This window comes from Pelodiscus sinensis, chromosome 2 (genome assembly GCF_049634645.1).
Source record: "Pelodiscus sinensis isolate JC-2024 chromosome 2, ASM4963464v1, whole genome shotgun sequence".
Classification (NCBI taxonomy): domain Eukaryota; kingdom Metazoa; phylum Chordata; order Testudines; family Trionychidae; genus Pelodiscus; species Pelodiscus sinensis.
In genome coordinates this window covers 102,899,270-102,923,452 of record NC_134712.1, presented here as the reverse complement: position 1 = coordinate 102,923,452, position 24,183 = coordinate 102,899,270, and the positions used below count along the sequence as shown (strand labels likewise).

At 41.8% G+C, this 24,183-nt stretch overlaps 2 long non-coding RNA genes across 2 annotated transcripts in view; one reads left to right on the top strand and one right to left on the bottom strand.

Moving 5' to 3' along the window:
• The window catches only part of LOC142827151 (uncharacterized), a 28,545-nt gene extending 9,073 nt beyond the window's left edge, over nucleotides 1-19,472 (top strand). The window contains exon 3 of the long non-coding RNA XR_012901610.1: nucleotides 19,013-19,472. This is a non-coding gene — a long non-coding RNA (uncharacterized LOC142827151). The remainder of the gene's footprint in view (nucleotides 1-19,012) is intronic.
• Nucleotides 1-23,379, bottom strand: part of LOC142827152 (uncharacterized) — a 131,477-nt gene extending 108,098 nt beyond the window's left edge. Inside the window, exon 1 of the long non-coding RNA XR_012901611.1 lies at nucleotides 23,201-23,379. This is a non-coding gene — a long non-coding RNA (uncharacterized LOC142827152). The remainder of the gene's footprint in view (nucleotides 1-23,200) is intronic.
• Nucleotides 23,380-24,183: the final 804 nt, after the last annotated feature.

The window sequence follows — 24,183 nt, the reverse complement described above, 5'->3', positions numbered from 1 at the left end:
AATTGGTCTGTACAACAAAAGAGGACCAACATTTCTGAGTAACAAAACAGACTGAAATAATCCATTGGGGGAAGGGGGGGTTAAATGAGTTGTATTTACCCTGCACACTAGTATATCATTCAAGAGTAGTAGGCCGGCTGTAGCTGTGAAGTTCTGTCTACTGGAGGCTGGTAAATCATTCTCACACTCATCTTAAAATAATAGGGGTTGAAGAGGAGGTCATAGAGTGCAACCCCCTACCCAAAGCAGGACCAACCTCAACTAAATCATCCCAGCCAGGGCTTTGTCAAGCTGTGACTTAAAAACCTCTAGGGATGGGGATTCCACCACCTCCCTAGGTAACTCATTCCAGTGCTTCACCACCCTCCTAGTGACCTAGTTTTTCCTAATATCCAACCTAATATCCTAATATCCAAGAGCACTTTCAGAAAAGGCTTCTTTCTTGTAGAAAGAGGTTTACCAATGTCGGAAAAAAACCTCTGTTCTTTCAATTTTTTTTTGAAAGAATGTTATTGCAGTGTAGACATAAGTGAAGTTTTTCAGAAAATGGCTGTTTTTCTGAAAAAAATTCTGTAGTGTAGACATAGCCTCAGTAAAGGTTCCACACCTTCCCTGACCTCCTTTTTATTGCTAGCATGCCTGTCATATGACGTGGTCAGAAAGGCAGAACATGTTCTAAAAGGTCTGCCCAATTGGATGTGGAGGAAATGTTTGGGAAGCAGCTGTAATGTGGACGTGCCACACTGCATTGAAGTGGCTACTTCACCATTTTTCCCTCCTCGTTCCCATCCTACTTAATCGTTTGAGTGCTGCAAAAGGCAAACAACTTTCCTGAAAATGTTGTCAGGCTCCACAGCATTGGTAACAGTGGTAGCCTTCAAAAATGTAACCTATGGCATAAACTAATAATTAATGCCAATCCCGGCCTATTGTGCATCCCCTAACTGAGTTAGTGAAGAGTTAGTGATTTCTGGACCTACGTCCCTGTTATTTCTTTGGATTACCCATTTTTCCCATCCAGACAACTACCGAGGAGCACTTCTGTATCATTTCAGCCTCCATGCTGGGCTGAAATTCCAAAGGCTGGTGGCAAAAGAATAACAAAAGCCAGCCCCTGATGTTGAGTGCTCTCACACAGAAATGCAGTAGCTCTAAGCAATGCCCTGGCTCCCAACTAGGAGAACTGGTTTAGCAGGGGAGAGGTTGCCATGGTAATGAAGTCACCTGGCAGGATTCTGTGGTCACCTGTTGGAGCTGGCCCTGGATAAAGGGGGCTCCAAGTTATATAAAAAAGAGAAGGTGAGTGATCTGGGGTGGTTTGTTGGCCAGTTTATCTCCACTTCAGCTTAGGAAGACTGAGAAGCATCGCAGCATGTAGGGACCTGTGGAGGCAGGGATCCCTGCCTGCTTTTCTGAGTCCAGATGATTTCTTAAGAGAAGGGTGAGCTTGTGAGGGGTATTGTGGTTACAGTGGTGATTGTTTTCTAAATGATCTGAACTCTCTCGTGCTTTATATGGTTAAGTGCAAAGGTGTTAGGCTTCCATGCAAAGTGTGTCTGCCATTTGTTTCACAGTTGCATATGCCTCCTGAGAGAGTGATGGTGTAACCCAAGAGGCTCACATCTTTCAGCAAGATTCTGAAACAGGGTGTGTTTAAGCAACTGAGAAGCTGAGGAGTACCATTTCCATAAATGGGTAACTCATCAAGTCTGTGCCCAGGAAATGTGCCAGAGACACCAAAGGAGGAAACAATACTGCGGCCTGCCAAGATCCAGGGCTGCCTAAGCCACACGGGGGTCCAAGATTCCAGAGTTTTGGATTACATCCCCAGCAGTCTTGTGTGGGGTCAGCTGGGGGCACTTGGCTGAGCCAGTTACAGTTTACTTTACAGTGTATCATTGGTAATTCCAACTACTTAATGATGATGATGACTGAAATTAAAAAAAAAAATCATTTGGACCTTTAGCTAATGCCTGAGAAGCACAGCTAACACTAGGGATGTTAGATATCAGGTAATAGAATAAGTAACAGGTAACAGTCGAGTAACTGTATAAAATATTGTTCCTGGGGGTGGGGCCAGCAGCCCGGGGCAATCCAGCCCCACTCCCAAAGAGCCCCCTGCCACGCTGCATGATGCTGTCTCTGTATCAGTAACAGTAGTGCAGGGTGCAGGCGGGAGCTGGTCCGTGACAGGATCCAGTTTAAAAACCAGTTCTCTGCACAGACCAACTGCCTGCTGCCCCATGCTGCTGCTTCTGATATAGAGCAGCAGTGCAGGGTGGCAGCAGCCCCTGTTTGCAGCAGGGTCTGAGCTCCCCACAGACAGATGCTGCTGGGGAGGGGGGGGGCAGGCTGACCAGAGACAGAGGCTGGTCCCTGGCAGGAGTCTCTGTCCATGGAGAGCTGGGTTCCCCCGCGGACAGGGGATAGGCCTGGGTTCACCGTGGACAGAGGCTGCTCCGTGGGATGTGGACAGACCAGCCTCTATCCACAGGAATCTTGGACACTCCCGTGGACAGGAGCTGCTGCCGTGAAGCAGCCTCTGCCCATGGTGGGCCCAGGCTTGTCGCAGGCAGAGGCTGTTTCACGGCACCCTCCCCTGTCCCTCCATGCTGGTGCCTCCATCAGCAGGAGTGGTAGGTGGCACTGAAGAGCCAGTGCTGTGGAGAAACAACTTTTAAGCCAGCTTTCCCCTGCTCCCTTGCTGTCTCTGACACAGAGGCAGCAAAGGGGGAAATGTGAATAGTCGAGAAGATTAACCAATGAACCTAGGCTTATTGGTTACTTGTATACTTGACTACTCATTTACAACCCTAGCTAACACTGTTTGGGAATTTTCCAGTGAAACTCTTTCCCACTAGAAAAGTTAATTCACGTCCACTGGATAAGGAGCTCACTCGATGTGTGGCAGACACAGGCTCAAGTCCCTACTTTGTTTGTTTGAGATCAGGCCTAGAACCTGTCTCCCCCAAAATCCCAGTGGATGCCTGTTCGATGCAGAACAAGAACTGCAAAATGTAATTCCTGATTTCCAGCCAAACCTTTCAGTTGCCAGATATGCTGTTTGTGCCTTCATAGTCATTGTACACATTGGTGGGTAGGAAAAGCACATGCCTGTTCATTGAATTGATTAAAGTTTTTTTTAGTTTTACAAAACTATTGGCAACTTGGAACACTATCTTAGACAGCTGTTTTCATTCTTTCCGAGGGATGTTCAAACTAGTTTGGGTAAACAGGGACCCCTGCCCTTCCCTTGAACCTTCACCCAGAACTTGAACCCAGTGTTCAAAAAAAGTGTGGCTCACTTCCCTTTCCCATTCATTACTTCATGTCTACGTACTTGTGAGATCCGCTTGAGCCAGATGTGAAAGTGTTGAAATACCGCATGAAAGGAAATTTCCTCACTCGATCTGTAATTATTGTTTTTATAAATGCACAGGTTGAGAGTGCATGCTGCATGCACAGAGGGTTGTGTCTGGAGTCTTCTCAGAAAGGAGCCGATGAGGTTTGCTTCTCTAGTCCAGGGTCAGACTATGAGTTGTACCACAGGGACATGTTCTGCTTTCATGGCAAAGAGCAAAATTTCAGTTTCAGTCTGCCCTCCCCACTCACCCTATTACTTGATTCTCCTGATAAGCCTTGTGGAGACCAGCGTTCCTGCATTTTGGTTCAGAGAAGATTATTTGTTACCTATCAGTGGATAATTCCACAGCTAAGCTACACTGCTTTATTTTTTTCAATTTAGGTCTAGCCATTTCCCCTTTATAATGGACTTAAGAGCCTTAAAAAACAAACAAACCCAACCCACCAAACAAAAAAACCCCAAGCCCAGTTCTGAGCTCTGCTGGAACACTTTTATATTCACCATCAAAGAATAATTCCAGACCCAGCACAGAGGCAATGCGGGCAAACTCAGACACAGGTTATTCCCTGACTTTTCCCACAGCAACTATTGTAGGGGTATAATGGGTGAGAGGAGTGTCACAGGGGCAGTAAGGGAAGTAGCCTGAGAGCTATACACTTGAGATTCTAACCTAAAGAGCAGCCCACTTGTGCCTGTAGATGGCTACTTTAAGTTAGAGCCAGAGGTGAAAGTAAGCAGGTGCGCCCTGGTGTTCAGCTCCAGCAAGAGCTGGCTGAACTGCAGCAAAAGCCAGCAGGGAGCTATTTAAAGAGCTGGCAGGGACCCGGGCTGCAATAGGACGATACCTGTAAGAAATTTTAAGTTCCTTCACCCCCAGTAAGAACTGACCCTAGCAGCAGTGGTGGCTCAGCTAAACCATGCTATGTATGTGCTTATCTGTGTCAGGTTGAGTTACACTTGGCTTGGTTCAGCCATGGTTCCAGTGCTTCAACCAGTGCTTCCTCAGCTACACTACTATTTATAAACATGCTTGACACTGAGAGCTAGCGCACATGTGTATGTGACACAAACAGAGGAATCACTCCAGCTCATAGGTTAGACTAGTTTGGGGTCTCAGTTTGTTCCTTTGAGCTCCTGTTCTGTCCAAACAGCTTGGACACACATAACCTCTGAGGAGTAAGCCCATGGAAATGAATGGAATTATACCAGGAATCAATGTGCCCAGGCCTGGTTTTGTCAGGAACAAAATATTTTCTTTCTTTTCTAGGCCATCAGGGTCCATGTGTGAATGTTTTCAATGGAATAGTGTCTCACCCATACCAAAAACAGAGGACAAAACTTCAGTAGTAAAGGCCAAGTGAGTCCATGTTTTAGTACTGGGCTACTCAACTTTGGAAGCTCTGGGGGCCACAATGATACTCTCAGCACATGCCGAGGGCTGCAACTGAAGTGTGGTTGCATATTCATGCAAATATATATGCAAGTAGCTTCTTTCACACTGACAGGCATGAATACCAAGATTAAGGCAAGACTACACAACACGCAGGCCCCTTTTAAGTCAGTTCTGCTGATATTAATAAAATGCAATGTTTACCCGATTTTCACCCATATGACAGCACTTTTAATGAGCAACAACAGTTCAGGAATTTACCTACTAAAACACTTATCAACAGAAGATGATTATATTGACTCACCGTTGTGGAGCGTGCTTTCAGTGGCTCTGAGAGCTGGGGGAGGGGGTGGTGTGACATGCTCCGGGTGACATAGAGGGCTAACTGCCCGCGTCCCCGCCCCTTCCAGGAGCACACTGCCATCTTCCCACCATACCCAGGGGCTGCCGGAGGCTCTCATCACCCTTGCTTGTGGGATAAATGTTCCTTGTTTTTCTTTTTCTTTATATCAATTGCTCCTGTATTATCTTCACTTTGGATTTGCATCGTCTTCTGTTGTACAATCTCCACTTGCCCCATCTCGTTAATGTACTGGCAGGGCTTAATAACGCTTCTCACAGCTAAGGAGAGTAGTGCTGGGTTGCTGGAGCTTAGTGGGGGGTAGTGCCTCATGCAGTCTTGAGGGAACGACAATGCCTGATGTCTGAGTGGGACTACATGCTACATTTTGGGACTAAAACTTGCACAGGCTGCAGATGCTGTAATGCTAGCTCTTTAATCTCATGCTCACCATTCACGTTTCTCCAGAGCCTATTCCAGCAATCCAACTTCAAAACAGACTCTAATCATCAGTGACCTGGTTCTTTCACTCTCGGGCATAGCTCTGAGAGGCAACATGAAAGCTGAGGGAAACTGTGTGGGATTGTTTTGGTTTTGGTTTTAAACGCTTCGATCCTGCCGGAGCTGTGCAAGAAACTCCAGAATGGACTGAAGTACTGCCAGCCTGAAATTGATTGCTCAAGAACTACCTCACTTCTCATCTATCATGGAGCCCTCATGGGTGAAGCGATCCACCTGCTCACATGTGTATGTGACACAAACAGAGGAATCACTCCAGCTCATAGGTTAGACTAGTTTGGGGTCTCAGTTTGTTCCTTTGAGCTCCTGTTCTGTCCAAACAGCATGGACACATATAACCTCTGTGGAGTAAGCCCATGGAAATGAATGGAATTATACCAGGAATCAATTTGCCCAGGCCTGGTTTTGTCAGGAACAAAATATTTTCTTTCTTTTCTAGGCCATCAGGGTCCATGTGTGAATGTTTTCAATGGAATAGTGTCTCACCCATACCAAAAACAGAGGACAAAACTTCAGTAGTAAAGGCCAAGTGAGTCCAGGCCCACACGCTCTCTCTCATTGCTCTGCTGCAGCAAAGTACATGCCGGGATGGTGTGCTCTGGTATTGCTGTGAGGGTTGGAATAACACGGTATCTCATCCACACAAAAAAAAAAAAAAAAATTGTGTGACAACAGGAAGATAGGAATAGTCAGATGACGGCATCTTGTTCTAGTCCATTATCTTGGCTCTGACAGTGATGTGCACCGGATGCTCCAGAGAAAGGTGCAAGAAACCAACAAATGGTTATAGAATAATCTGCTCATAGGGGAAGTTTTTTCCCCAGCCTCAGCCGGTGCTTAGTTTATACCCTAAAGCATGAGGTTGCATAGTCCCAACCTTGTTTAATCATTTCTAATATAATGATGGATGTTCTTATTATACATACAAATGTCTAAACCATTTTTGAAGCCTACTAAACTCTTGGCCTGGATGATATCTGGTGGCCGTGAGTGTCATAGACCAATTATGCTTTTTATATTTTTAAAAAAATCATTGTATCCATTTTAATGCTATTGCTTTTCAGTTTCATTGAATGTCCCCTTGTTTGTGTATTATGATAAAGTAAATAGTAGCACTTCATTTATTTCTTTTAAGCAATGCATTATTTTATATATTACTACCCTGTCTCCTTTCTCAACTACAGACACCCAATCCTTTCAATTTTCTCTGTTAGTATGGAAGATCATTTCAGAATGCTGTTTTGGATAATTGGTGAAACCCCACCCCAGTATCTTGGACTCTTATCAAAAAAGAGAAGCGTACTTAAAAGCTTTTTGGGACATGGACTGCTTCTTTTGTAAGACATATGGGCGCACTATTGAGCACTATGCGGTCTGGATGCCTGATGGTCCCACAACATGAACAATTCTCCTGTTCACTCTCCATAACCTCCAACAGGATTCTGTAGGATTTTGAAGCAGCCTTTCTTTAACATCTCTCTGCATGCTACCTTCAGGGAAAGTTTCCTTGTTATGATCCCTTCTGTCATGGTTTCTAGACAAGGTGCTTCATCCTCTCAAATGAGTTCTCTGTGGTAATGCTGCAAAATTAGGGTTGAAATAAATGTTACTGCTAATGCTTGCACAGTCCATTATGTCTTCACCCTGAGCCTGTGATGGAAAAAAACAATACCGAATAGCACACCCCAAGGAAAAATTCCCTGTGTGTGCTCCATAGTATGAACAATTCTGAAGTATGTTTTATAGCAGAGATCAATTATGAAATGAGTGATGAGAAGGGGAAAAACCTCACAACAGTAATCTGCAAAAAGGAAAGTGAATACCATGACAATAGATAGTTGCCCTGATGTGTTTGTTTTTACACATACAATACAAATCGTCTTTTTCTTTCCATTCTCTAGAATTGGGGTGATAGCTTGAAATGATAGGAATAAGATATTAGAAGTATTGGCATTAAGTGAGGAAAAAAAGTTCTCCTTATCGATGCAAACATTAATGGGTTTTTATATCATCAACAAAATAATGCAGGTTTGAATTAAACTGGAAAGAAAAGGAAAAGGGACAGTGAAAATGGTCTTGTTGCATTCAGTACTGAAGATTTAGGCATCGTCTACACTAGCGCTTTGCACCATTGTAACTTTCTGGCTCAGGAGTGTGAGAAAACATCCCCCCTGTGAATGCAGCAAGTTACAGCACTGTAAAGCACCAATGTGAACCAGCTGAGAGCATGGGAAGCCGAGCGCTGTTAGCTATTCCACTTGCGAAGGCAGTTTATGTAAAGCACTAGGAGATCTCTCTCCCAGTCCTTGTGCCATAGCCACATGTTCTGTTTAAAGCACTGCCACGGCTGTGCTTTCAACTTTTAAGTGTAGACAAAGCCATAGTCTTTCCAGTATCCCTCTAATGATGTCTATTCCCCTTGCAACTCGAGAAGGTGAACTGTTCTAGGGGCAACTTGAGAAGGTGCTCCAAAGCCAAGGTAAAGGAAAGTCTCCTTTTGTCTTTAGTGGGCTTTTGACCAGCCCCATATTACTTACAGTGAAACCACAGTGCACTTTCCTATTAATGGCTCCCACTGTACAGAGTGTAATTATAGATAGATAAAGAAGTGAGATCACAGATAATACAATTATGATTGTAGGTAATTCATTGTAATGAGTTTTTAAATCCATCTTTTTTTCTTAGTCTTTCAACTGATGGCTGGTCAGGAGAGGGGGGCAACTGATTAGGCCTACTTTATTGTTCTTTTGGGATATGACTCAGGCTGTTATATTCCGATTGGACTGCTTGCCTCTGTTAAGTGGCTTGAATTTTGTGGCGAATGATTGGTTTTGCTTAATGTAGTATCTAGAGCAGGAATGGGCAAACTTTTTGGCCTGAAGGCCACATCAGGGTTCCAAAATTGTATGAAGGGCTCGGGGAGGCTGTGCCAGGCACAGCCTAGTAATTTCCTATTAAGTTACTCTCACCTTCTCACCACTGTGGGAGATGAGCCACATCCATTCTGATTTAATTAGCACTGTTGTCACACTCCCATCTCTTTCTTTCTATCTTTCTTCAGAGTTGTAGATCATGAAAGCATATGTTCTAATACCCTAATACATGTGTTAGTCTGTAAAGTGCCACCAGACTCCTTGTTGTTTTTTCATGAACCAAGTTCAGCATGTTACATTTTAGCTGCATCTTATCTTTATTTCTCTTGTAACCCTTTTTGACTTTTACTACCTTTAACTTGTACTCACAACTTCTCTCTTTTGTTTTATTTTTAACCTAACCAATCCAATGCAGTATTTACAATGAACTGTTTGGTAACTATACGGTAGCAAACAGTTGAATAATGATTGTTAATGGGACCTTTGATTGTATAACTGTCCAGGCTGGACGGTGCAAAATGTACGGTTTTAGTAAAATTCAAGACTGGTAGGGTGTTGGGGTCACCCTGGAAGTAATAACCAAAGCTGCTGGAAACCAGACTGTGACTGGAGTGATACTTACAGGCTGTTAGAGCCAGAGCTGCTATATTAGGGTTATAGCTACACACAAATACTCAGTGTATGACCTGCAAGTTCTTAGGCTGTTTGTGAACAGCCCAGGTTGGGAGATAAAACAGCAAAGCATGGAGGGGCACCCAACGTTGCAGGGTAGGTGACAAAACAATCCTCCCCACCAGTAGGCTAGACTGCATTGGGAATGTGACAGTAGAATAACAATTTTTTCACAGCACTTCATCCTTGGTTGTGTAACAGGTTTTAGTGTCATGGTAATACATTAAAACATATATCACATTTTTTCAGGTTGTGTTGTGTAAAGTTTTAACTGATGAAGAATACGGAACAGCAAGTAGTTTAGTATACAGCATAATGGCTTCTCATTTGCACCAGTCTAAGGAATTTAATCTTGCCTATGAAAAATATACCAGTAGTCCTTCAGTCCAAATTGTCAATGTCTTCTATAACTACTATAGTTAATACACTATTAGCAAATACTAAATTAAGGAATGGGGAGGAAGCTGTGGTTTTTTTATTGAGATTCCACAATAATCAGATTTCTACATATTTTGGGGGACATTCAGCAGTGTTACAATAAATTAATTGTAATTAATACCTTAATGCTATTAGGATATTAATAACTATTAGATGCCAGGTAGCACAATCTACTCATAAATTAAGAATTAGGCCATGAGCAAGAATGCATTGTTATAGACAGTGGGTATGCATTGAGATATAAAGCTTGGAAATACCTGTGACAGATGGAAATGAAAGCAGTTGGAGAGTCCAGTTCTAATCTTAGTTTATACTAGTGTGTCACTTATGACTTGAGTGGAATTACTTCTGCTTTTGATTGGTGTAAGAATCAGAATTGATGTTTGGCTCAGAATTTCCCCACAGAGATACCTTCCCCCCCTTTTAAGAACCTGGCTGCAGAAAAGGAAGCTGTGACATTTGGTAACATCCTACACCAATCTTTCTATTTCCTCAAGAATTAATTTTTTTCTTGCCTTCTGAGGGACCCTCTCTTTGTATATGCCAGGATTCAAATCAGTTTATATACATAAGCCAGTAGAATAAGATGCAGAAAGCCAGCATGTGTACAAATAGCACATTGAGTGAAACATGTTTCCAGATTCTCAACAACACTATGAAGAGCAACTGGAGTCTTTATGCTCAGGAAATGTTCTGAGTTCAGTGTAATCACTGAGTTGAAATTATAGTGATGAGAATAAAGATCTCTCTTTACATCTGAAATTGTTATTCTTTTAGCCAATAAGTAGAAATAGGGCTAATCCAAAATATTGGATCTCTGTAACAGGTTGTCCCAAAAAACAAAAATTTGAACACTTCTAAACATGGGATGATTTGAAACACAATCTAAACCTAAATGGTACCAAATTTTACTGTACAAAAAGTAAAGGTAATTGAATATAATAACACTGAATTATAATGAGGATAGGTTTAGATATAGCCCATAACAAAGACAACTGTGAAGGATTTGGGGATAAGCCATTTCTACTAAGATGAAAAGTAGCACTTAGACCATGCTCATATTTTGTAAATTCTGGTGAAAACAAATAAGCAAATCCAAAGGAAACTAACCTGTAGGCTAGAGAATGACAAAAGTGCCCAAAGGATGGTAGTCATATGTGTGTTTCATGAACAGAAGATTAATAGCAAAGCTTTGAAATATGAGTGTCCCTCAAGATGAGGTCCCATAAAGGAACTTTTGATCAGTGTTAGAGTTGGTTGGGAAATTTTGAAGCATTTAAAATGAGATAAAAATAAAAACAAACAAAATTATCACTATTTTTGCCATTTAAAAAAATATTTTTGACAAGCTGTAAATCATTGCTTATAATTTGGTTAATGTCTTGGTATCTTATCTGTTGAATGGGGACTTCTATATATATATATTATGTGCCTAACTTTTGTGATGGCAGTTCTGGAAAAAACATGGGTAGGTAGTGTAGTGTCACACCAAATTATTGATTCTTATTTGACTTTCATTACTCATTGGACAACTGAATTTCTGGTAGTGATATAAAGTAATTTAATATATTTCTATAACTTTGTGCCTGCCCAGATATTTCTAAAACTTCCATCATAGAAAATCCAAATTACCATGTGATGTTATAGAATAAAAACCCACTACCAACAAAATAAACTAAAAACTGACCAATCTACAACATCAAAAACAATACTGACCACTGTTTACGTTACATAGTGACAAGCATAATTTTGGCTGTCTCCAAATCCCTTAGAGGCACATGTACAGACATGAGGCTCACAGCTGGGACTAAACTAAGTCCCAAATTTGAATGCCCTGAAATTTAATAAAGTTCATATCTAACCCTCCAAGCAGGGCCTTTTCTCCATAATGAGCTAACTCCAGATCCAAACATCCTTGAACTTTGGAGCCAGATCCAAACTTTCTCAGACTTTACATCTTGGGCCCAAGTATCTGTAAGAGGATATATTTGTAAAATAAATGTGCTTCCTGTGGGAAAACATGGATGAGTCCTCTTAACAAAACAAAAGGGATGATCCTGCTCTCATGCTGAAAATGTTCCTTAATGTCTTCAGTTAATAAAAGGAAGATGTTCCTGTTGTGGGTAAAAACCTAAACATTCACTCATACCTAGCTTGCACAGCTTCTAGTATGGAGAAATAAAGTGACTGCATTCAAAGTTTAGAAATAAATTATATTCTTTGAGGGTGGGGAGGGGGGTGGGCAGGAGCCATATGCTGTATATTGTGACTATTTTCTGATGCAGAGGTTAAAGCCTTGGCCCTATTATAGTCATTGGCAGAACCCCAAATTGAATTCAGTAGGGTGAGGATTTCAGACCAGATTTTTAGTGCTGTATAAAGGGACTGACCTATTTGCTAGGACAGAAGAGCTGGAAAAACTTGCACATCTTGGAATGAGATTTTTGCAATCAAAATTAAGAAAAAAACCCAACAGAAGAAAATGATGATTTTATGCATCAGTGATACCTGTAAGCGGTGTGGTACAGTATGTATTCATTGAAAGCTGAGAGGGCAAGTCAGCACCTCCAAAGACAGCACTCTTTACTCGAAGAAATTAACTGTCAATTTGAGTTTCAGGCAGTTTATTAAATGGTCAAAGAACAAATTACCCACTATTACTAGTCCAGTCGATTAAATCCGAATTTCACCAGTTTATTTTAATGGTCTAAAATCAGAGACTTGCACAACTAAATGTAATCCCTTCATTGTCTTTGGAAATTCAGCTCTCTTCATTGGATCCTTCTATTAAGGGCACAAGTATATACTGCCATACTTGAGCAACAAAGGATTCCCCGTCAGACTTGCTCTGAACTTGAGTTGTTTCAACAGGTGCCATTTTATGTTGTGCCTAAGAACCATTCTTTTTATTTTAACTCTAAATATTGTCTGCCTTGTAAATATTTTCTAATATTGAACTAATCCTTTGTGTCATCTTTTCTTCATGAGAGACTATAACTTCTCCTTTGGAATCATTATAGTCTATCACTTTAACAGAGAGTTAAACTGTAAACCTAATATGATTTACCTTTATAGTTTTTTGGCAGACTTAAGGCTCAGCGAAACTCTGCAGTGTCTGAATCAAAACATTTTACACATTAAAAATCATACATTTTAAAAATTACTTGATCACTGTCAAAACGGTAGGTAGCAGTAATAGATGTTGTACACTAAGGTGTACACTGTGTTCCATAAGTGAAACACAGTCCCTGGCATAAAAAACTTAAAATCTAAATAGAACAGAAAGGCACAGTGATACAAAAGCGATTTGCCCAATATCACTAGGCAGGCCAGGCATAGTGCCGTAAATAGAACCCAGATTTCCTGAGTCCCTGTCCAATGCCCTATCTGCTCACCCTCCAATTAGGTTAGGATTAAAATGTTCTGCCAATTGCTAAACCATGTTTATTATTTTTATTATATATTTATTAATATTTTTATTTTATTTTATCCATTTTATAAATGAGGAATCTAAGCTACAGAGAGGTGACAGGAAGGTAAAAATTAAGGAGGAAATTAATGTCAAAATTAAGAAGGAAAAAATCAACATTCAGGATTATTGGTTGGTATTCTGAATTCTAATCGGTTGCTTCTGTCTCTGTTATACAACAGAAACTAACATAGTTGTGAATCATGAAGCCACATGCATTTTCTTCATTTTGGGGATCACAGTGAATGGCAGAAGTTTAAAGTAGTTTCTGGTAGGCTGCTTTCAGAGAACAAAGAAAAGTGTTGGGAGGAGAGGGAGACCCTAACTTGGCAGTCTAACTTTTACATTAACATGTAATATTGGGTATATCCACAGGCAGCTGCCTGAGTACTATTTAAGCTGGGTGCTGAACTAGGTGCAGACATTGACAGGCAGTAGTTAAGCTGCTCTTATCTTTTTTCCCCCATGTCACTGATAATGATACTGTAATTCTCTGCAAACTGTGGTCCTTTGGCTATGTTTTGACAGCATGGTTGTTATTCTACTGGTCTGTGTTATTCTCTGACTGTGTCATTTCTGCTAGAGACATTTTTCTCCTTTAATTTCTCTTTGAGACCCTGAAAAGTAAGCTTGTTTTCCCTTATATCTTCTAACAGTTTGCTATTACCAATATATGTTTTGTTCAGATTAAAAACAAGGGCTCATATCCTCAGCTAGTGTAAAACGATGTACCTCTATGGGAGTCAATGCAGCTAGGCTGATTTACGCTAGCTGAAGATCTGTGCCATATTCACTATATAGTGGAAACAATGGAAAAATGACTTTTTTTCCTGCAAGGTGTTACAGTTAGTGGTTTGCAAAGTCTTGCAGAGACCCAAACAAAGCTACATGTTTAGATATTGCAAAATACATCTCACAGTGGCAGTGATGGTCTCACACACTGGTTCTTGAAGTGATGATCAGGCTCTGCTACATTCACCAGATGGTAATTGCCCAATCCCAACTAATGCTCTAAGACTGTAGAACTGTGCAGTCTAGCACATTAGCCAGGGACCCGGTAGTTCGAAATAAAGCCCTAGTTTGAACTACCTGTTATTCCTCCTAGAATGAGGTTTAACAGGTAGTTCGATTTAAGGGCTTTCTTTTGAACTACCGGGTCCCTGCCGCATGTAGACGCGGGCAGTTATACCCAGAAGCTGGTAATGGGTGACAGGGGAGGGATCACTTGATGATTACCTGTTCTATTCACTCCTTCTGGGACACCTGGCATTGGCCACTATTGAAAGACAGGATAATAGGCTACATTAACCTTTGGTTTGATCCAGTTCTTATGGTGGATGGGAACTGAAAGGGATAGCAGCAGATGATAGAAGGTAGGGAGTGTTGATAACAGGGACAATAGCTTGAGAAGGGAGAATAGGGGCAACAGAAGGCACAGAGAGTCTGGGGGTACAGGAGTGGAAGACTGTCTAAGCACTAGAGCACATGCTCTCTCAAAAACTGGGCTCATTGGTGACTCATGAACAACTGGCTAGGTGGAGGCTAGCCCCAAGCCCCACCCCTTTCACCTCTTCTGTGCGCCCTGGAATCCAAAGTCCCAGCACTGTGGCCACCAGTCCCCGCCTCCTCAGTTTAATAGCACCTAGTGATTAGTGCCTGCAGCCCCAAACTGCTAGAAGAGAGTGTGCACAGAAGCACCACTGCAGTCCCAGGAAGGTGGGTGATGTGGTCCAAGCCCCTGGAGCCCAGTGGCACCACAAAAGCAGGGCCCTGGGGGCGGGGCCACAGATGGCTGTTCAGCCTCCCCTTCTCACCAACCATACCCTTGAGTGTCCCGCAAATATCTGGGAAATCCTTATGCTTCATTTGTCACAGGAGTTGGAATGTCTGTACCAGGGGTCTCACACTCCTGGCCCCTGGAGCAGTTATGCAATCCAGCCCCACAGTCCTGGCAGGCTTGGGGTGGTCATGGTGGTGTCCATTCCTATTCCTTAAGCCCTACCCCTTCCTGACACCACCCACTTCCCCACACCCCCTCCCGGCACCCTGTCTCCTGAGGACATGGCTTTGGAGATCATGGGGTCGGGGGGAGAGGTCTGATATGGGGCGGCAGCAGTTGTCAGGTCCTCCCACATTCCCTACATAAGAACGACCGTACTGGGTCAGACCAAAGGTCCATCTAGCCCAGTAGTCTGTCTGCCGACAGTGGCTAGCACCAGGTGCCCCAGAGAGGGTGGACCAAAGACAATGATCAAGTGATTTGTCTCCTGCCATCCTTCTCCAGCCTCTGACAAACAGAGGCCAGGGACAACATTTCTATCCCCTGGCTAATAGCCTTTTATGGACCTAACCTCCATGAAATTATCTAGCTTCTCTTTAAACTCTGTTATAGTCCTAGCCTTCATGGCCTCCTCTGGCAAGGAGTTCCACAGGTTGACTACACACTGTGTGAAGAGGAACTTTCTTTTATTAGTTTTAAACCTGCTACCCATTAATTTAATTTGGTGTCCTCTAGTTCTTCTGTTTAGGGAACTAATAAATAACTTTTCTTTATCGGCCCTCTCCACACCACTCATGATTTTATAGACCTCTATCATATCCCCCCTCAGTCTCCTCTCTTCTAAACTGAAAAGTCCCGGTCGCTTTAACCTCTCTTCATATGGGACCTGTTCCAAACCCCTAAACATTTTACTTGCCCTTTTCTGAACCCTTTCCAAGGCCCTACGGTGACAGGAGCCAAAGGGAAGCAGAACACAGTAAAGTGAGTGTATCCGCTGAGTGCACGTCCTTTCCCCGTGGCTCCTGCCACTATGGGGAATATAGGGGGACTCAACCACTGATGCTGCCTGTGCTGTCCCCTCTCCCTGGGTAATCCCTAAGGTGCATCCTTGAGAAATGGAGGGCCATGGGTGTGGGAAAGGGTGAGATGGTGGTGGGAAGGGTGGGGGGAGCTTGGGGAATGGGAATAGACAGCCCTCTCACTCCCAGGCTGAACTGTACAACTGCTCTGGCTGGGTATGGCTTGTGGGCCAGGAGTCTGAGACCCCTGATCTATACTGAGTGAGATGGGGTTGCAGGAAAAGAAATGACGGTCTCATGGTTAATGCTGCCTTGGAGAATTGGATTCTATCCCTGGCTGTGCCACAAATTTCTGTGCAGTGCTGGACGAGTTATATAAATCAAAATGTTGTACCAGTGTCTGTGCTTTGCCTTTCTGGGTACCCAGCTTGACACTTAGGCTATGTCTACACTGCAGAGAAAAGTTGGAAAAAGATACACAAATTGCAATTTGCATATCTTTTTCCATTTTTTTTCCCCACAAGAGGCTTTTCTGAAATTTGATCCATCTATAGTCCTCTTTCAGAACATCCCTTATTCCTCTCACTGGGTGCATCTAGACTACATGGCTCCGTCGACGGAGCCATGTAAAGTAGTTTATTCGACATAGTCAATGAAGCGGGGATTTAAATAATCCCCGCTTCATTAAAATAAAAATGGTTGCTGCGCTGTGCCAACAATCAGCTGATCCGGCACAGCATGGCAGTCTAGACACAGCATGATCGACAAGGGAAGCCTTTGTTGACTGCTCCGGTAAACCTCGTGAAACGCTTCCCTTGTCGACCGTGCTGTGTCTAGACTGCCACGCTGTGCTGGATCAGCTGATTGTTGGCACAGTGTGGTGGCCATTTTTATTTTAATGAAGCTGGGATTATTTATATCCCCGCTTCATTGACTATGTCGAGTAAACTACTTTACATGGCTCCGTCGACGGAGCCATGTAGTCGAGATGCACCCAGTGAGAGGAATACAGGGATGCTGAAAGAACATGTCTGCCTTTTTCGGAAACTGTTCCAAAAAAGTGGATGTGTTTCTTGGATGCTGCAGAGCTTTTCCAGGATACCTCCCAGAAAAGCTCTGCTGTCTAGACGCAGCCTTAGATTCTGATTTGCAGATACCGTATTCTGAGAATTTAAATCTAACCAACTGAGGTTATTAGAATGCTGCTCTGATCACATAAAGTACTATGAAATGCTAAATACTCCAACAAGTCAAATCCTGAGCATCTCAAATTGGGCACCAAAAGTAGTAGGTACTTTTGATTGTAAGCTCTCTGTGCCTCAATCTTCTATCTGTAAAATGGAGATAAATATCACCCCTCCTCTACCAGAGGTGTTGTGAAGATAAATTCATTAATGTTTCGAATGCACTAACATATTACAATAAGAACACAATGGAAAAGCACCTTGAGGAAATTAATAATTTTGTAGTCAAATGCACCATTTGCATGATGTGCAATAAATAATACATAGGGACATACCTTGAATGCTGAGGTTTAAAAAGAATGTCGAATGACTACCCGTTCAGAAAACATCATCCATCCTGTGCTCAGAATAAAGCTGGGATCCCATGAAAAAAATGTTATGTGATCCTATAATTAGACTACTGATCATGGATAAATGCAAAGGGGCTGAATAAAGGCTTCACAGTCAACCTTAATTCTGGCTTTTCATAATTTTTGAATGCTTGGATTTGCAACTTTAACATTCTGTTAGCATAGTTCATTTGGATGTAATAACTATCCATAACACCTTTTATTGATGTACTTATAACTATCTATAATTCATGTTCATCATGCCTATTACTTCTATTCATTGTTTCTTATTTTTTCTAAACCATTTATCAATAGAATCTTAAGATAAAATGCCACTTGAAAATCTGTCCATGAGTTTCTTCAAGAAAACACCACAATCTTTATAATTTTTCAGTCTCAAGGACAATATTTAGTAGTTCCTACCTTCAATAGCCAGTCACTGTTTAATGCAGTATATAAATTGTAAAGGCAGTTTTGGCATCACTTGTTTCAAGTGGTCAGAAGTCCCTTCCAAGTCTCTTCTCTCATTTCTAGGTTCAGAAAAGTTCAGACCATTCAGCCCCTGGGAATGAATTCCCTGACCTTTTTCACTTCTAATAGCTAGCACACCCACTCCGGCCAATCAATGCTTATACAGAACCCTTGCTGAAATTAGCTGAGAGGCCTTAAAATAGTTGTTTTATTTACACAGAAAATAGAACTGACGTGTGCTTTTCCTTTCCTGTCTCAAGATAAATTGAATGTCTTGTGTAGGTCTCAGACTTCAGCTAATTTTGTAATCCTAGCCAGGGCAAGGTGATCTGTAGTATTATAAACCCTATCTAGATAAGCTTTCCAAGCTGACACTTCATTAATTATCATTTTGGAGAAATTGGGTTGCTTGGGATTACAACAAATTGGAACATCCCAGTGAAAACAACAGTCAAATTCAGTGCTAGGAGTATATTTTTGTAATATAAAATACTTGCTTCTACTGCTCTCTGACTACAGCCTTCCTTCAAGTCTGTGCTATGTAAGTTATGTTTCAGCCTCTGTAATGTTTGCAAGATATTAATATATTCATGAAGATAGCAGTCAGTGTAATTACAGTAGCAAAGTGATAAATGCATAGCCATTTTGCCTAGTAATATTATGTATTTAATGGGTTTGTTTGTTCAACAGTTCTGGCTTTAACTATATTTTGCCATTTGGGATTTTTAGACATATAACAATCATAGCCCTTTCATCAATATTATTCTAAGAAGAGTGCACGTGTTATTAAATATTTATTTATACAAAACCTATTTTTCCAACAGCAAAAATGTCTAATATCCAGAATTTCTTTTTCTAATGGTTCTGGATGAGTCATTGAGTGTCTGAGACACTGTAATATCACTTCCCTATATGCCAATATCCTTCACAATGACAGCATAGCTGCCTGCCTCAAATATTTACAAGATAATAGACAATCACCGGATATCAGCTCCCAAAACCTTGTCAGACTCATGCAGTTCATTCTTGCTTATTGCAATTTTACATTCAACAACAATCACTTTGTCCAGCAATGGGTCCTAACATGTCCTCTCTATACGCTAGACTCTTCATGGACCATCCTGAAGAATTTTTGGACAACTGCCCCACAAAACCAGTGAAATACCCACGATGTGTCAGTGTTGTTTCCATCCTCTGGACAGATGACTTAAACTCCCTCATAGATTTCCAACACAAAGTCAACAATTGCCACCTGTTGTATTAAACCTTCTTTGGAAAATGTCCACAAAATGTCAACTTCCTGGACACCCGTTTTAACAGTGGAACCCTACAAACAACTATATACAAGAACACCCAAGGATCAATACACCTGCCTCCAAAGACCTAGTCTTTTTCTTTCATGTGGTTTGTATAACTAGATTTGATAGCCGGCTGCTGGTAAATCTTCTCAACTTTACCAAGGCTGAGGTGTTTTCATTGTTGAAGTGGTGAATCAGTTATACCAGCTTGCACTACTCAAGATCTTTCTTGAGCAATTCAAGTCTATTTTTTCTGAGGTACAAATCTGGAAGTGTGTGTGTGTGGGGAGGGGGGGGGGGATTTGGCTGGTGGCTTGCTCTGTGCGATTCATGATTCATGAGTGATTCTGGGAGCATTCATGCAATCTAGCTGCTTGTGGGGCTGCACATGCAGGTGTGTGATAACAGGAGCTTATGGGTTATGCTTGTCCCTAGCAAGCTTTGTGAGAGCCAACCCAGAACAGTGAGTTAAGGGGGAAGCTGCACCCTAGGAATCCTGCCACACTGGGTAGCTCTTCTAATCTGTGGAGGCTGGATGTGCAATAGGACACCTGTTGACTGGAGTCAATCGGAGCATGGTATTATTGAGTTGAGTATCAAGGAGTTTCATGTGACTGCTATGAGACTACACTGGTGCATTGTATGTAGCTGCAGAATCTATAAAGGAAGTTTGTAAGGTCGGTAGACTGGAACCCCATGATTTCCTGATAAGCACGACACAAGACTTGACTGTACTGTGGGTACTCTCAAGGTGTGTATCATGGCTCCTTCCCCACTCTGGCACAATAAATGCAGAAGTGGGGGGCAGCAAAAGTACCCCAAAGCCTTATCTACCAGGCTTTGGTATAAAGCTTCCCCCCAAAATCTTAACAACCTAGATTTTGGGAATAAAATCTCTGCTGCCACCACCCAAATATGCTAAAGAAATCAGGGACAGACTACTTGGGAAATTTCACCCCTAAAGTATAAACCAGGACACACAAATTAACCAATACCAGGTTAATAAAAATAAAAGAGAAAGAACTTTTATTATCACCACAGTATTCCTGTTGCAAGCATAATGACTAGATGGAAAAGTAACAAAATAATATACTCATGGAGAAACTCTGCCATGGGCCTAGAACTTAGTTACACAGAAAAGCCAAAACAATTTTTAAACGTGCACTGACATCAGATCCCATTTCCCAAACCATAAAACAATAAAACCTAACTGATTTATCTAAACTTTACCCTACTTACAGAAAGTGAAGAATGATTTCTTGGAGAGAGAGACATGTCTGTCTCTCTCATGTAGAATAGTAATAGAAATGTAGCCGTGTTAATCTGGTGTATCTGAAGCAAAATACAGGACTATGTAGCACTTTAAAGTACTACATAGTCCTGTATTTTGTCTCTCTCAGAAACCGGAGAGGAACTACCCAGGGACAAAGGAGGGAAACCCCCCAACATTCCTTTGTCCCAGTTTGAAATTCCTACCTACATTTCTATTGACTGCCTGCCACCTGGTTTAGGTAAGGGACATAGTTAACCCCTTAGTCTCCATGCTGGCTAACCCTCATGATCACGACAGTGTGCTTGAAAGGTCAAACTTTGGTCCAGTGCAATGACAGATTAGCCTCATGGTTGACACTCTCATTGCAAAACTGCACATCATGTTTGGTATTAGCCATTTTGTTGTTCAGATGGAAAGGTCACCACAGGGTAGTATGTGTGTGTCTGTGAGATTAGGCCTAAATTTCCATAGTTGGAAGGCTAAGATGCACCTGATGGTTTGGAGAGTTGTGTGCGGAATGACTAGGGCAATGTCATCCGCAGAAGTAATCACCATAATCTCTTATCTATAGTCAAGCACTCATAAGAACATAACATAAGAATGGCCATACTGGGTCAGACCAAAGGTCCATCCAGCCCAGTATTCTGTCTGCTGACAGTGGCCAGCACCAGGTGCCCCAGAGAGGGTGGACCGAAGACAATGATCAAGTGATTTGTCTCCTGCCATCCCTCTCCAGCCTCTGACAGACAGAGGCCAAGGACACCATTTTATCCCCCTGGCTAATAGCCTTTAATGGACCTAACCTCCATGAAATTATCTAGCTTCTCTTTAAACTCTATTATAGTCCTAGCCTTCACAGCCTCCTCTGGCAAGGAGTTCCATAGGTTGACTACACGCTGTGTGAAAAAGGACTTTCTTTTATTAGTTTTAAACCTGCTACCCATTAATTTCATTTGGTGTCCTCTAGTTCTTCTATTTAGGGAACTAATACTACAGAAGGAGGAGAAAGTCTGAAATATACAGCTTAACACACCAAAGCCATCTTCAACAAACAAGGACAATCCACCAGAGAAGTAGATTGCATCATAGAAAGGGCCACCTGAATACCACAAAAGAACCTTCTTCAGTACAGGAATGAAATTCCCTCCAGCTGCACATCCCTAAGTGGTCATCTACTACCTTCCACCAGAACCCCCATTGGGTATTAATAATACTTGATGGAGACGTCATCCTGAATCCCCTCTTCTGGCCTTCAAACAAACTCTCAGTCACTCCAACTTCATTATCAGAGGAAAGCTCTCCACAGTGTAAGACATATCAACTCAAAGCAGCACCGGAACAATAGATGCCAACCTGTAGACACATTTTCACTGCTGCGCATTCACACACAGCACGTCTTTCTAGATCCCTGGGTCTTACCTGCATCTTACACCTTCCTATCATATCATGTGGTGTACCTCATTCAGTGCAGTAAAAGCTCCAATAGCAAGAATAAGGCTGAAACTCTCAAATGAATTCTCATAGGAAAATGACAAAATGCAAAAACACCTTATCGCCTGTGGGTGAACACTTTTCACAAAACCTCTAGCTGATCTATCCATCCTCATTCTCAAAGGAAATCTGAACAACACTTTCAAAGATGAGCCTGGGAGATGAAATGTATAACTTTGCAAGATGCTAAAAATAACAGTCCTAATAAAAACATTGTTTCAATAAGCCATAAATCCAATCTGTAACCCACTAACTCACCCTATTAGCCCCTATGACTCCAGGAATGTTTATGGGTCACTTCATCTTTAATGATCTCTTAGAAAATATGCTAATTACTATCTGTTTGACCTTTGACAAGCTGAGTATCTTTCCCAGCCTTGAGGAAGAGCTCTGTGTACCTTGACTGTTTGTCAGTCTCACCAACAGAACTTGGTCCAATAAAAGAAATTACCTCACTCACCATCTCTCTCATTGAGGCTTGCTCTGTCAAACCTTTGTGCTGTGATCTCTTGTACAGAACTTGGAAGTAAGTGCCATTTCTCAAGGTCATGGCACCAGCACATTTTGTTGGTCTCCTGAGCTCATAAAAATAAATTGAAATAAAATAAAGAAGCATTTTGTATTGCAACTGATAGCTAATTACAAAGGGACAGCATTAATAGCCCTTCTTACCACTAAACCAGATGGGAAAGCAAGCTGCATATTCTATGTAAATTTAGTGCAAACTTTAACATACTTTGTTTCCTCCAGTTTTGGAGCTCCGATCACTGTGCTCAGTTCATTCTTGGCACACATACATGTATGCAGACACACATGCTTGCAAAACAGCATTCAGAATGCACACTCCCAGAAAAGAGAGAGAAGTCCAGATTCTTAGCTGCTGTAAAGTGACAGCTGTAGGGATCCCAGTTCTGATTGTAACCTCAGGGTTGCCAGCTTTCAGGATTTTATTTGCTGTTTCTACTGAAATCTTCAGTCCTGGAGTCATGTGATTACATGAACATCTCAGCTTTTATTAAAAATGAAGTAAGCTTCTGGCCCTCAGGGGTAAAGAGGAAAGCTTGAAAACATTAACTCTAGCAGCTCAAAGTCCAGAATAAAACCAAAAAAAGTCCTCCACATTTATTATTAATTATTTAAATCCCACAATTTTTAAGACAATCTCACTGTTTGTAGGGACTTGATTCATTATTTTTGAACACTGAGGGTTGGCAATACAGTGATTTTTACCTTTTAGCAGCTCTGTTGGTTCCTAGGCTTGGATTTCTTTGAAATTTCCTCCAAGCTCAGTGGAACGGTTTTTCAGAGTGCCTCCTTCTGTGAACACTGATGGATGAGGAGACACTGAGCTCCATAACAGGGGAGTCATGTTTGCCAGATCTCAAATCCTTGGTGAACAGTCCACTCCAGCGCCAATTATAAAAACATTACAGTTCTAACAGTTGCCTGACCATGAATTATTCTGACAATGTTTAACCTGAAGATAAGAAACCACTATCAACCTGTCACATTTCCCCCACTAACGAGTTCAGCATCAGTTTAAAAGGAAGTGCAACTCATGAAGCAATGGTTCTGTGTCATAAATTATAGGTATCCGGCATGCAGTACAAGGACAGGAACAGTAAAATAGCATGGGACTCTTCATTATACATTCTGACTGTGACAGAAAAACACCACTCTGCAGTGTTTAATCTACCATAGCTTGTTTATTCCCTTTCACAGCTATGCCGATTTTGAAACGTTTGGTGCTACATTTTGCTGCCATCTGCAATTAGCACAAGTATTTATTTAAAGCCTGGTGAGCAGAAAAGAGGTTGACTATGATGGACTCTCTAATCACCCAGGCAGTAGAAAGTGGTACAGTCCTAGAAGGCCTGGGCCTATTTATCCTGATAAAACTTGTTGCTTTGGGTGAATTTCTTGTTTAGTATGTAACGATGTACATGGTCACTTCTGCAAGTGAAACCTTGTAACCAGATCAATTGAGTTGAATATCAACAGTATAAGGTCCCAGAATACAAGCTGTGCCTGTATTTTCCTCTAATGATAAAGTGAAAGAAAAGCTGATATGCTAAAAGGTGTGGTAATCTCCTAGGGTACATCTACACAGCAATACTTTTTCAAAATAACTAGCATTATTTCAAAATAACTTAGTCTGTGTCTATACAGCAGGCAGTTATTTTAAAAAAAGTCAAAATACTGTCAACCTGGAG